The sequence below is a fragment of the Manis javanica genome, chromosome 11 (genome assembly GCF_040802235.1).
Source record: "Manis javanica isolate MJ-LG chromosome 11, MJ_LKY, whole genome shotgun sequence".
Classification (NCBI taxonomy): Eukaryota; Metazoa; Chordata; class Mammalia; order Pholidota; family Manidae; genus Manis; species Manis javanica.
Window position 1 is genome coordinate 109,375,680 of NC_133166.1, and position 13,704 is coordinate 109,389,383.

General features: G+C 55.9%; 1 long non-coding RNA gene across 1 annotated transcript; it reads right to left on the reverse strand.

Annotated features, from left to right (window-relative positions):
• Positions 1-653: 653 nt before the first annotated feature.
• Positions 654-1,690, reverse strand: LOC118971117 (uncharacterized). The gene is made up of 3 exons (XR_005059395.2): positions 1,557-1,690; positions 940-1,116; positions 654-789 (listed from the first exon to the last, which is right to left on the reverse strand). It is a non-coding gene; the product is annotated as an uncharacterized lncRNA (long non-coding RNA).
• Positions 1,691-13,704: the final 12,014 nt, after the last annotated feature.

Here is a 13,704-nt window from a genome sequence, read left to right on the forward strand (position 1 = left end):
AGTGCGAGCCCGCGCTGCTCTGAATGCTCAGGGGTCCCGAGGCGCCGGGAATGCCCGGGGCAGGCAGGTGGGCACGCAGGGCTGCTGTCGGAATTCCTGTTTTGTTTGACTTTGCCACTCGCTCAACAATAGTTTGAAATTGGAAAGTTTCGAATTAAAAACCAACAAGGAAAACAAGGCCAGGCTCAGTGAGAAGTTGGTGGGGCAGGGGCCCCTCGTCTCAGGGGCACCTCGGGGAGAAGGGCAGGGGGGAGACGGGTGCTCCTGGGGCCTCAGATCTGTCCCCTCCCCTCCCTCGTGGCCTGACGTCCGATCCGTCCTCTCTCGCCCAGCTGCTGTGATGCCGTCCGCCTCCCACCCCTTCCAGACCCTCCTCACATGGGCCTGGCGCCCGCTGCCCTTAAATGCCATCCATGTGCGTGGCCTCGGACTGCCTAACGGGCACCAAGAGCCCCGTGCTGGCCTCAGTCTCCCTCAGGGGGCTTGTTCGTCCATTCTTATGCCAGGGCACCCCAGTGCTGTTTATTCAGTGCATTTACTGAGTGTGTCATCTGTGCCAGTCCCACCCGCTTGGGCCACCCTCTGGTGGGGACACCCTGCCAGGCCTAGCACCCCTGCCCCCCATGCGGGGACACCTGCCTTGTCGCCTCCTGTCAGGTGGCCTTGGGGCTGGGTGGTTGAGGAAGGACAGGGGCAGGGACACTTGAGTGCCACAGGCCTCTGGATGATCCATGTCAGCACCACCGTGTGCCGAGCACTGCATCGCAGATGCCGCCCTTGGACCCGTGGCTGGTGAGAAGCGTGGAAAGGATTGGGGGCTGCTGGTGAGTCACGGTGGCTGAGGGGCATGGTGGCAGCTTTCTGCCTGCCACCATGCTTGCTTTATCTCCCTTCTTTGTCTGCTATTATCTCCCCCTTCTTCTTTCCCAGTGTCCTCACCACTGGAGGCCGTGTCCTCAGCTGGGTCGGTCAGCCGCACCCTCCTGGTCAGAGCAAGGCCAGGTTCAGGGGGGGGACCAGAATCCAAACAGGGCCACTGGGGTTCCACCCAGTGAGCGGGACCCACTCGGGAGCTGTGAGATAGATGTCGGCTCTTCTTCCTAGAGGGAGGCCTGTCTGCAGGAGAGAAGAACCCAGCACAGAAACAAAATGGGGTGGGGGGATAACCTGATCCCGTTTGAGTGCCTGGATCCAGCCACACCTGACCCCCACCCCATTCTTCCCAGTGTCCTGAACTGGTAAGTCCCTTTTCAGCTGAAGGTGTGCCTTTGGTTTCTGTCCCTTGCGGCTGGTCCACTGTGCCCACGTCTGTGCGTCTCCCTGGTACGCCCAGTCCCAGCCTGGAGGCGGTGTTGAGTTTGTGTACCTGTGCCCACTGCAGAAGGAACGGGCCCCATACCTGCATCCACATGTGCTGCCTGTGGGCCAGCCTGCCAGGAAGAGCCCCAGGTGGAGGGAGGAAGGCAGCCCACTGGGGTTTGGGTGGTGGGTGGCCTCCACAACTGGAGGCCCCAAGTCTGAATGTGGCTTCCGCCCTTCTGATCCCGTCTGCTCACCTGTGATGGGGATGAGAACAGTCTCCATCTTGCCGTCTGTGCTGAGAGGTCAAAGGCATGAGCAGGGGCAGTGTCATGTGCTGGCGAGGCCTGGGTCTGGGTCGGCAGGCTCCACGGCAGTGCCAGCAAGGGGCACTCACCCCTCCACCACTGGCCGCCTCTGCAGCCAGTTTTGATGCATCGTTAAAATGTCAGAGTTGACTGTTGCAACACGAAAAGTTTCCATTTCTCATCCCAGAGAGACCTTGTTAGGAAAATATTTATAGCTGGTCTCTTGAAAAATGTCCTGCAGTTTGGCTTGGACAGGGTAGCCCCAAAAAAGGACAAAACATTCCAAGCCACACATCTTCACAGCCAATGAGCGTGGTGTGCCGGTGAACTGAAGGCTGCAGCCCTTCCTGAAGGAGTGGCCCTCGCTGGGGATGCCCTCCCAGGTGGGTGTGCTTCTCTGGAGGCACCAGGGATGGGCCCTGCTGTTTCCTTCTGTTGGGATGAAGGGGAAACGCCATGCGAGGGAGCCCCAGCTTCAGCACCTGCGAGTCCTGGGGTTTGTTCCCAGATTCACCTGGCATGGGCCGCAAGACCTTGTGCCTCAGTTTACCCATCAGTAAAACTGGGAAATAACAGGATCTATCTCATGGTATAGTGAAGATTAAATGCTTTAAACTCACAAGGACCTTGAAGCTGCCTGGCATGTCACCACTGAGGGAATGTCTGCTGTCCTCGTGCAAAGCCGCAGTGAGGTTGGAATGAGGTGGCACCAGGGTACCCGGACAGGCCAAGCAAATGGCCCTTCCTGCCCAACGCCGAGGATGGCCGCCGGGCCAGCCGTGCTCTGTGTTTACCTGGGTTTGTTTGGAGTGTTACCCAGAGAGCTCAGAGTGGCACCATGCTGCTTTGGGACATTCTAGGCCTGAGTTACAACCTGGCACTTAGGAACTGTGTTCTGTGCCAGCAGCATTGCAAAGGCTGCACCCTTATTTGGTCTGGAAACTTCTTTGCCTGGAAGAAACGTGGACCAAGTAAGCAGACTTCTCTAGGCAGGCAGAGTCTTAATCACGCCGGGATGGGTCGTCCAGCTTGCGAATCATCTGGATCTCTCACTCACTCTCCTGGCTGCCGCCTCCTTCGGCCACTTGCCATGCTCCCCTCCCCCCTGGAGCCACCGCTCAGCAGTCTCAGCCGCCAGCGAGTCATTTTGCTGTACAGCTTTACTGGGGTGTGATTTCCATGCCACGACTTGCATCCGTAGCCAGTGTACAGCTCGGTGGGTTCCGGCGGGCAGTGGGGCCGTCACCCCCTGCCCAGCCTCCCCACTGTCTGCTTGCAGGGCCCAGGATGTTCTCTTCTATCCTTAGTCGGTGAGAGTTTTTTTTTTTTTTTTATGTTTTTTTAAATTAGAGTCTTAATTTTAAAATCATGACTAGGTTTTGGACCTCTGTCTTATGCTTTTTCTGTGCCTGTTGAGATGACCATGTATTCTATCAATACAATATATTATTTGGTTTTGGGGGTGTTAAACCAACCTTGAATTCCTGGGATAAGTCGCACTTGGTGTATAGTTTTTGTATAAATTGTTGGTGGGGGTATAGTTTTGGGTCTGCTCCAGATCAGAAGTGACCCACCCTGTGAGAGACCCATACTTGGATTCCTTTTGTGAAATAAGAGAGAGAGTTCAGGGCCTAGAGAAGTGGAAGCTCGCCACAGGGTTTCTCGTGCCTCTTTATTCCCAGTGAAACAGAACCTGTTCTCAGACTGTGGCGCCCTTGCTTCAGCCCTCGTGCCCAGCGCAGGGCGCCCCAGGAGCGAGGGTGGTCCTGGCCAGGGCCGGTGCCCCTGCAGGTGGGACAGGAGCAGGCCCCGTGTGAGGCTGTGCACGTCAGGCTTTGTGGCAAGTTGGGGCTGCAGTTTCCCTCATGTCCTGCCCATCAAGTTGTGGACACTCAGAGGAGGAGCCACCAGTTTCTAGTTTGCACAGAGATGCTGTGGAGGCTGCTGGTGGCCGTGGCCAGGGGAGGTCATGGGTGGGGTGGGGATGCCCAGGGCGTGGTCACGCAGCTGGGCCTGTACAGGGAACTTCTGCCCCACCCTCTTCAGTGAATGAAGGAGCGTCCTGGTGTCCTTCACACCAGGGCAGAGTCAGAAGGGCAGAGCTTGCAGTTTGCCGGTGACGTCCCCTCCCTGTCTCACAGCGCTGGGACCCCTGGGGCCAGGCTGCCCAAATCCTAACCAGAATGTGGGCCCTCTCTCTCAGTGTGCAGGGAAGGTGCCGGCGTGCTGGGAGCCAGCAGCTCATTGAACAGGGCCCTCGGGGCTGGGAATGACTGCAGTGCAGAGAGAGGAATCGTCTTCCTGGCCAAGGCGGGCCTGAGAACAAGGTCTCTTGATTCCTCCTGTGAACAGGCCGTGTTAGGTTCAGTGCCCCCGGGCCCCTCGTGGAGGGTGGCCCGTTTCGTAGGAGGCACAGAAGTGAGACCTCTGGCCAAGATGACATTGCCGGTTTATGCTCGAGGCCCCTACCCCCTTCTCTGAGCCAGCACTCGGCAGTGGTACACAAATAAAAGAGTTTTAAAAACGTGGAGCCACACTCAGAAGAGAAACAGCCTCACGTTCCAGAAGACACAGCAGTCAGAGGTGTGGAGCCGTGGCTCCTGGTCTGGCAAGAAACGGGTGTTTTCCTGTGGCTCACAGGGACAAAAAGGGCCAATTCCGAGGTGGGATCGGAGCCAGGTTCACACTCTGAAACCAGATGCCGGGGCAGGACTTTCTGATTCATCAGAGGAAACAAGGCTGTGTCCGTTACCATGGCTGCATAACAAATTTACCCAAAACTCTGGTATGAAACAGCCCTTTATCCTGCTCCTGGGTTCTGGAGCTCAGGGGTCTGGACAGAGCGCCGTGGGGCGGGGATGCAAGAGGCCAGCCCTTCGCTTCAAGGCAGAGCGGCTCTGGCGGGTGTGTTCCCCAGAGCGGACCCTGTTCTCCAGCCGGGACCGAGTCTTGGTCGAGCTTGCCTGGAGCCCAGCCTGCTTCCCTCACTCTGATAAACTGCCCCCTCCTGCGTCCTACCTCAGGCTCTGCCTCTAGAAACCAGGCTGGAGCCACTCCCCACAGTGCTGGCACTTTAAATGCCAGTTACTTGCCGACAGTTCCCGGATGATCTTCCCTTCGCTGTCTTCCCTCTGCCCACTTTTCCACCTGGACATTTAAGAGGCATCTCAAACTCGGGCCCAGATCTGAGCTCCTCATCTGCCCCTCAGTCACAGGCTGAATGGTGGCCCCCCAAAAGATAAGTCCATGTGCTAATACCCAGAACCTATGACTATGACCTTATTTGGGTAAAGGATCTTTACAGATGTCATGAACTTAAAGATCTCAAGATAAGACCATCCTGGGGGCCGGTGGGCCCTAAATGCAATGACAGGTGTCTTTATAGGAGACATACGGGCACCCAGAAGAGGCCGCTGTGCAGCCCGGGGCCACCAGAGGCGGGAAGCAGCAGGAAGGGAGCCTGTAGCGCCTGGGGAGGGAGCGTGGCTCTGCCCACACCTTGATTTCAGACTTCCAGAAACCACAAGAGAATAAGTTCCCGTTGGTTTAAGCCCCCAGCGTGGGGCCGTTTGTCGCAGCTGCCCCGGGACACGGACGTATGGTCCAGATCTTCAGCCCCATCTCTCAGGTTGCTGGTCCCTGAACTCCTGTAGCCGCCCTGGGCACCGCTGCACATCCTTACACCCCACTCCCGCTGCCAGCAGGTCCTCTCTGCTCCGCCTTCAAAGCACGCTGGGGACCGCCTCCCGCCCTCCCACTGCTGCCGCCTGTCCCGGGCCCCAGCATCCCGGCACTGCCCCTCTTGCTCCCGCCCACCCCTCGCCCCCGGGTCGCTGGGTGTTCACACCGCATCCTTCTACTCCAGATCCCCCTTTGTCTGCTCTGCTCTGGGATGCTGGGCTGACGCTCAGCGACCACCTCATCCCGGTGTCCTGCCAGCGGCGGGCTGCAGGGGGACGTTGGGAGAAGGGAAGAGGAGGGCCTGGGTCCTGTCTTTCCCGGACAGCATGGTGCCCCCTCCTCAGGGTGCTGCAGGGCCTGTCCTTTGAGCTCCTGAGTTCCGGGACCCTTGCTGTCCCCGCTGTCCTCCTGGTGCTGAGGGTGGTAGCTGCTTCCCTGAACCTGTGGCCCGAGCAGCTGCCGTGTCACTCAAAGGCGGCCCCCTGGACTTCTGTTTACATTGAGGTCAAAGTCACGTAACATAAAATTAACGATTTTTACGGGAGCAATTCAGTGGCATTCCTATTATTGTATAACTGTCATCTCTGTCTAGTTCCAGAACATTCTCGTCCCCCCCAGAAGTTAACCTGTTCCCTTCCTCCTCCTCGCCTCCGGCAGCCACAGAGCTACTCTCTGTCTCTGGGATTCACCTGTGCCTTTTACATTTCATATAAATGGAGTCATAAGACACCTGCCCTTTGGTGTCTGGCTGCTTTCACTCAGCAGAATATTTTTAAGATTCATCCATATGCCCTTTTTTTTTAATTTTGGTATCATTAATCTACAATTACATGAAGAACATTATGTTTACTAGGCTCCCCCCTTCACCAAATACCCCCCCCACAAACCCCATTACAGTCACTGTCCGTCAGCATGTAGTAAGATGCTGCAGAATCCCTACTTGTCTTTTCTGTTGCACAGCCCTCCCTGTGCCAGCCCAACATTACACATGCTAATCGTAAGGCCCCCTTTCTTTTTCCCCCGCCCTTATCCCTCCCTTCCCACCCATCCTCCCCAGTCCCTTTCCCTTTGGCAACTGTTAGTCCATTCTTGGGTTCTGTGAGTCTGCTGCTGTTTTGTTCCTTCAGTTTTTCCTTTGTTCTTATACTCCACAGATGAGTGAAATCATCTGATACCTGTCTTTTTCTGCCTGGCTTATTTCACTGAGCATAATACCCTCTAGCTCCACCCATGTTGTTGCAAATGGTAGAATTTGTTTTCTTCTTATGGCTGAATAATATTCCATTGTGTATATGTGCCACATCTTCTTTATCCATTCACCTACTGATGGACCCTTAGGTTGCTTCCATTTCGTGGCTGTTGTAAATAGTGCTGTGATAAACACAGGGGTACATCTGTCTTTTCCAAACTGGGCTGCTGCATTCTTAGGGTAAATTCCTAGAAGTGGAATTCCTGGGTCAAATGGTATTTCTATTTTGAGCATTTTGAGGAACCTCCATACTGCTTTCCACAATGGTTGAACTAATTTACTTTCCCACCAGCACTGTAGGAGGGTTCCCCTTTCTCTGCAACCTTGCCAACATTTGTTGTTGTTTGTCTTTTGGATGGTGGTGATCCTAACTGGTGTGAGGTGATATCTCATTGTGGTTTTAATTTGCATTTCTCTGATGATTAGCCATGTGGAGCATCTTTTCATGTGTCTGTGGGCCATCTGAATTTCTTCAGATGAACTGTGTGTTCAGCTATTCTGCCCATTTTTTAATTGGATTATTTACTTTCTGTTTGTGGAGGTGTGTGAGCTCTTTATATATTTTGGATGTCAGCCCTTTATCAGATCTGTCATTTATGAATATATTCTCCCATACTGTAGGATGCCTTTTTGTTCTATTGGTGGTGTCCTTTGCTGTGCAGAAGCTTTTCAGCTTGATATAGTCCTACTTGTTCATTTTGTTTCCCTTGCCTGGGGAGATATGTTCATGAAAAAGTTGCTCATGTTTATGTCCAAGAGATTTTTGCCTATGTTTTTTTCTAAGAGTTTTATGGTTTCTTGACTTACATTCAGGTCTTTTATCCATTTCGAGTTTACTTTTGTGTATGGGGTTAGGCAGCATGTGCCCTTCCTCTTTATGGCTGAATAGTATTTTGTTGTGTGGTTGGACCTCACTCTGTGTGACTTGCTCATTCACCCAGTCGGTGGGTCCGGAAGCCTTCCCATGTACGGCCAGTGTGACCGGTCCTGCTGTGAGCATCCGTGTGCATGTCTCTATGTGGATGTGCCTCGCTTGTTGGGTGTATGTGTGGGAGGAGGGGCTGGGTCACGTGGTCACCCTCTGTCTTGCGCCTCTTGAAAAGCGTACACGCGCAGCCTGCCCTCTGGGCCTGGCTCTGTGTGACCTGTGTCCTCCAGCCTGGCCGTTCTCTGTGAGCGAGCATTGGTTGTGAGGGGGCAGGCGCAGGATAGCAAGGACGTGCCGGCCTCCACTGACTGGTCTGGCCTCCTCGCCTCTGCCCCGTGGCTTTGGCTGCCTCCCTCTGATGGGGCAGCTCTGTAAGTGCTCGTGGGGCTGGGCTGGGCTGGCTGGCCGCTTGCGGGGATGCGTGCGGAGAACTTCCCAGCCGCTGAGACACAGGAAACAGTCGTGAGGCAGGTGCCTGTGGGGGGCAGTGGCCGAGGACACCACGGGCCCCCACTGAGGCACTGAGGAAGGCTTGGGGCGCGATCAGCCTCTGTGAGCAATACCGGGCCCCTGCCGAGTGCTTGTGCGCACACGTGTCCTTGCCGCCTGCAGCATTCCCGAGAGGGAGCGGATCACGGCCCCAGGTGGTTAAGGACCAGAGCTGGGTTCACATCCATCTTGGGCCAAAAGTTACGATCTTATTCACTGGCTGTGCTGCTTCCCCCAGCCTCCGAGATTTCACTCTAAACCAGGGGCCAAGAATCATACTGTGTCTTCTTGAAGAAATATTTGAAGAGAACGATAAAAGCGCCTGGTAATATGCTAACCCAGCACAGCTATTTTAATATTTTGCAGATTGCCCTCTATAATTTTATATAGTTGCCAACAATTTGTTCATAGCCTTGTGTGTTCTGCTGTTTTTCACTTAATGAGTCACAAAACATTTTCCCAGGTTTTTTTGTATTTGTCATGACTGTCATTTTACACGGACTCATTGTATTGTGTCCTGGATCCTCCATAATTTGGTTAACCATTTCCCTAGTGTTTGTTATTCAGGTCCTGGTCGGCAAACTGGAGCCCACGGGGGCAAACCTGGCCCACAAGCTAAGAATGGGTTTCACATTTTTAAATGGGGGAAAAAAATCAAATGAGGAATAAGATTTTGTGACATGACAACGGTCATATGCACTTCAGTGTCTGTCTGTCAATAAAGCTTTATTGGTAACAGGCACACCCGTTTGTTACTGTTGCTTTTGCCCTGAAACAATAGAGTCAAGAGTCAAGTCGCAGGGCAGGGACCACGTGGTCCACAAGGACTGAAGTGTTTCCTGTCAGAAAAAAGTTTGCCCCCCCTGTTAAGATTATTTATATATATACTTTTTTGTTCTCGGTTTCTTTAAAATATTTTGTTAAGGGGCAGGTACTCTGCTTCGCTCTGGGGCATGGCTGGACACGGCATGAACACAGCACGTAGGGTACCTGAGTGCTTGGGTCTGGAAGGCTCTGGAAGTGCGGCTGGGTGGGGAGAGTGACAGGGAAATGCGACTGTCTCAGAGTGGCCGCAGCGAGGCCACAGGGTCTGGGAAGGCCCCTCCGAGGAGGTCACACCCAGGTGACGTGAGAGCTGAGACCTGCATGTTGAGAAGGGGCAGCCATGCAGAGACGTTTGGGGTCAAGAGAAGGCGCGTGCAGTGTCGGCTGGGCCTCTCGTGGTGACCCTTTCACAGCATGTGTACATCGGCCCCTCCCGCTGTGCACCTTAAACTTAAGCAGGGATGTGAGTCACTGATTCCTAATAAAACCGGAAAAGGAAAAACAGTGCAAATGGCCTGGGAAAGGAGCGGGATGGATGCTGTTGAGGAGCTAGAAGGCGAGGGTGAGTGGGTCGAAGCGGTGGGAGGGGGGTCGGGGGGGTGGGAGGGAGCTTGGGTTTTACTTGGACACCCCCTGCAGGAGGGTTCTTGGCAGGCCCCGGGGCTTGTAGAGAATGGACTGCAGGGGCAGGGAGAGGGTGGATGGAGAGAGCTGGCGGGTGCAGGACATATTTTAGGGTGGAACCTATAGGACCGTGAAAGGGTGTGGTAGGTGAGGAGTTGAAAGAGGCTTAAGTTAACTCCTGGGTTTCGGCTTTGGCAGCCAGGTGGGTAGGGTTATGGTCCCTGAGACGGAGCAGAGCCGGAGAGGAGCAGCGTTTGGAACCAGGGCTGGACAGGGCAGCAGGGCCTCTGCTGGTGGTGCCCTAAGTGTGCCGAGCCGACTAGACACCCAGGGAGAGACTTAGGAAACCAGGTTGATACGCAAGTTTGAAGCTCAAGAGGGATGTGGGTGATAGGATAGAAAGTGGGTGTCACTGGCTCCGTAATTTAAGGCCACTGGATCAGACCGGCTTCCCTAGGGTGGCGAATCAGGACAGAGGACAGAGTGTGGTGAACTCTGGCCACGTTTCTTTCATGTGTAACTCTGTCTTTCCTAGTTATTAGTCGCCTTGTTTTTTCCTCATTCGTTGAATTTTCCGTTGTTTTCATGAATTCATCCCCGAGTACTTCCACTAAACTAAAAGTGTGTCTTGGTTTTTGCTGTTAGTGGCTCTCTGAGAAAGAGTGAATGGAAAGTAGATTTTTTTTTTGAGAACTTTTCCTTATCTAGCTTCACTTGGATTGGTGCGTGGGTCCCAGAGTGAAGGTGATTGCACCCCGGGGCCAGAAGGCGCGCTCTCCTGCTGGGCTCGGTCCTTCAGGACACTGCATGGCCTCTTTCCCCCGAGTCCCCTCCTCCTCTCTGTTTGGCTTCTAGTCTTTCGTGCTTAAATGCTCCTGATGTATCTGGGCCCCTGGTCCTATTTGAGAGTGTAGCACCAGGAGCCGGCGGGAACCTGTGTCGTGGGGGGAGGCAGGTGAGTCGACCACTGATTCCTCTGTCAGCTTACACGGAGGTGTCCGTTGGTTTCTTTGGGAAAGGCCTCCCCATGCTAGGTCTTACCTCCTGGGGAGCCTGTTTTCCACACTGTGGTAGATAGAATAATGGTCCCCCAAAGGTTCATGTCCTCTTCTCCAGGACATGGGAATATGTGACCTTACATAGCAAAAGGGACTTTGCAGATAGAATTAGGTCAAGGATCTTGACATGGGAGATTATTCTGGCTTACTAGGTGGGCCTAATAACTCCCTAGGAGAGGGAGGAGGCATGTGAGGGACACAAAAGGTGGTCTGGTGATGGAGCAGAGGGAGCGGCTCGATGACGCCGTGCTGATGGCTCTGCAGACGGAGGAGGGGCCGCCAGCCCAGGAGTGCCCACGGCCCCCAGAAACTGAAGAGCCAGGAAACAGGCTCTGTCCTGTGGCCTCCGGAAGGAAGCAGCCCTGCTGACCCCTTTTAGACCTCAGACCTCCTGGCCTGTCAGGTCATGAATGTGGGTTTTTTTAAGCCACTAAGGTCGTGGTGCTTTGTTACGGGAGCCCCAGGAAACCAGTGCGCCTGGTGCAGAGTTCCCCAGCCTTCTGCTGGGGGAGCTGGGGGCCCTCGGGCCGGTGTGTGCGTTCCCGTTTTCTCCAGTTGCCAGGATGGCACCTCAGCCCTGCTCTCGGGCTTCCCTGGTGCTGCTGGCCTCAGGCCTGAGGTCTGTTGACTTGCCATGGAGAGCAGCGAGGGGCTGCTCGTCTGTCTGGTGTTCGCCCGTGCGGCTTGCTGCTGCCTCTGGATCCGCCGACAGGAGTGAGGTAGGAAGGGGGCTGCTCTCCCCACCTCCGCTCTCGTCCTTGAGGCAGAGGAGCATGGGAGCTGAGCTCATGGGCTTGAGCTGAGTGCCTGGCCTCGAGGTCCACGTCTGCTGCCCCCCACCCCGGCTTTGTGCCAAGCCTCTGGGCCTTCCCCCACTGCGGCTGCTCCGCTGCAAAGGGCCGAGGTAACAGAGCCACTCCCCAGAGTTCCCCCCTGCGTGGCCCGAACGCCACCTGGCCCCTGGGGCCTGCCTCTGTGCTTGTCAAGGCTGGGCGGTGGTCACATTTTGAGTTTGCATTACGTGTCTGGCATCACACTGTCTTCACCCGCATTGTCTCGTTTAAACTTCACTGTAACCCTATGGGTGACTTTAGCGAAATCTTTCCCTCGGAGAAATTCCCCGGAAAGGAAAGTCCCGGCTCACTCTCGCAGCTGAGGGTGGTGGGGTCTTGATGCTCGGGGGCCCACTGACCAGGCTGGTAGGGGTGGGTTGGTTCAGGCACCCTGGGGCCAGGGAAGCCAGGGTGGGCAGCAGACTGCTGGTAGCAGTTTGCACCAGAGGCTTCTCAGTGTGAGGTAGGGGCCCCAGCTACATGCACCCTTCCCCCAGCCATGTGCCCCTGCCGCTTCACCCGCTGGACAGACTGGCCCTCGTAGCAGGTGGAGGGTGCAGGTGGGGCAAAGCTGGGGCCTGGCAGCCAGGGGACCTGGTGGGGCAGGGCGGGCAGGGCTTGCCCAGGGTCCTGACCTCTCCCCTCCCCCGCTGCCCCTTTTGTTTGTGCAGAGGAGGAGCCCAGTTGGTTGGGAGGCCACCTTGGTCTCTTGGAGGGTGGGGCACCATGCGGGTCACTGTGCTGGTGGCACAGGGGGTACCCACTGAGCTTGCTCGTCCCCTTGGCGGTGGCCTGGGACTCTGAGTGGCCCTCCCTCCTCTCCTAGCCCTGCTTGGGAAGGGAGTGGAGTTTGAGAGGGAGGGAGGCTTAGTGGGGGACAGGCCATTTCCCTTCTCGGTGCCGTGTCTCCCCTTGGGTGCGCTCCTGGTGCCCCCTGTCAGATGCAGGTAGCCAGGTTCCCCTTGGCGACAGGGAGCACAGGGAGCCGCGAGCGGGAGGCCCCACAGCAGAGCGGACCAGAGCTCAGGCTGTGGTGCCGGCACCCCACGGACACACTGGTCCGCCTGGCCATCCAGGCCCCCCCCATCCCGGCCGTCCCTGGTCATCCCGGCGTCCCGCCACCCCGCCTGCCCTCTGTTTACCACCCCTGGCTGTCTCAGGCATACGCAGGCCCTGGGCTTCCCAAGTCTGAAGTGGAATCGAGGATGGAGAACAGTCCTGCCATGGAAAATGAAATACAGGAGATGCAAGAGCCAAATAAGTCGCGGCTTATCTGGGGCGAGAGCTCGTCTGAGAGCCTGCGAGTCCCCGCAGGGGTTGGCCTCGTTTGCCTGAGCCTGGGTGGACCTGGGGGCGGTGGAGGGGGTCTGGAGGGCCAGGCAGGGGAGCCGCAGCCCTCACCCACCGCAGGCCCCTCACCGGGCGGGCCCAGCTTCCCACCTCAGGGGTACCCCTCCTGAGTGCCCAGTGATGGATGGACGCACCCCTCCCCGCCCCAGCAGCCTGGCAGAGGGGGGAGGTGGTGTCCGCATTTTACAGGTGAGAAGCCAACTCAGAGAGGCACCAGACGGGCCCACGGGCATGCAGGGAAGTGGTGGTGGACACGGGGCTCAAAGCCAGGTCCAGTCCTTCCCCCCATCACTGTGACCCCTCAGAGGGGGTGTGGCCTGCCCACCTGCCCACCTGCACAACTCAGGACTGACTCGTGGGTCAGGACACAGGCCTGCTTATTGTGGTGGTACGTTTAATTTTCAGAGTTGCAACTCAACCCAATTCTGAATTATTTGCATGGGATACATTTAACAGCTAAGGATACTTAAAGGTTGAAAATCAAAGCGGGCGAGAAGACGCACCATGTTCATGCTGACCCAAAGAAAGCTGGTGGAACTGTGTCAACATCAGCCAAAATGGACTGTAGGGAAAGTAATATAACCAGGGTCACCAAGGCTCCGATTCCCCAGGTGACACAATACTCCTGAATCCACGTGCTCCTAGCAACATAGCCTCAGACTAGATAAAGTGACGGGGCAGCTCACACACAGGCTCACTTGATCATTCTGGGGTCAGGTTTTGTTCACAGATGGCAGTCTTTGCCATCAGCCCTGGGCAAGGTTGAAAAGAGACCTTCCTCTCAGGGAGTTTGCCTTACAAAGCGGAGAGAAAACTACAGACCAGTAGCCAGCACAGCTGAGGAGGGTGGAGTTCATGCACTGTACGTGCAACACCAGCTGGCAGACACACTCACTACTCGTGCTCACCCAGTGCCATGTGCCCACACGAACGCCAGCGCTCCCACCCAGGTGCAGGGGGGACCCTCACGGGGTGTGTCGCTTGGAGATGAGTGTGACTTGAGCGCTGGGTACCACCCTGCCCCACTGCTGTCACTGCTACCCCCTCTCTTGCCTGGACA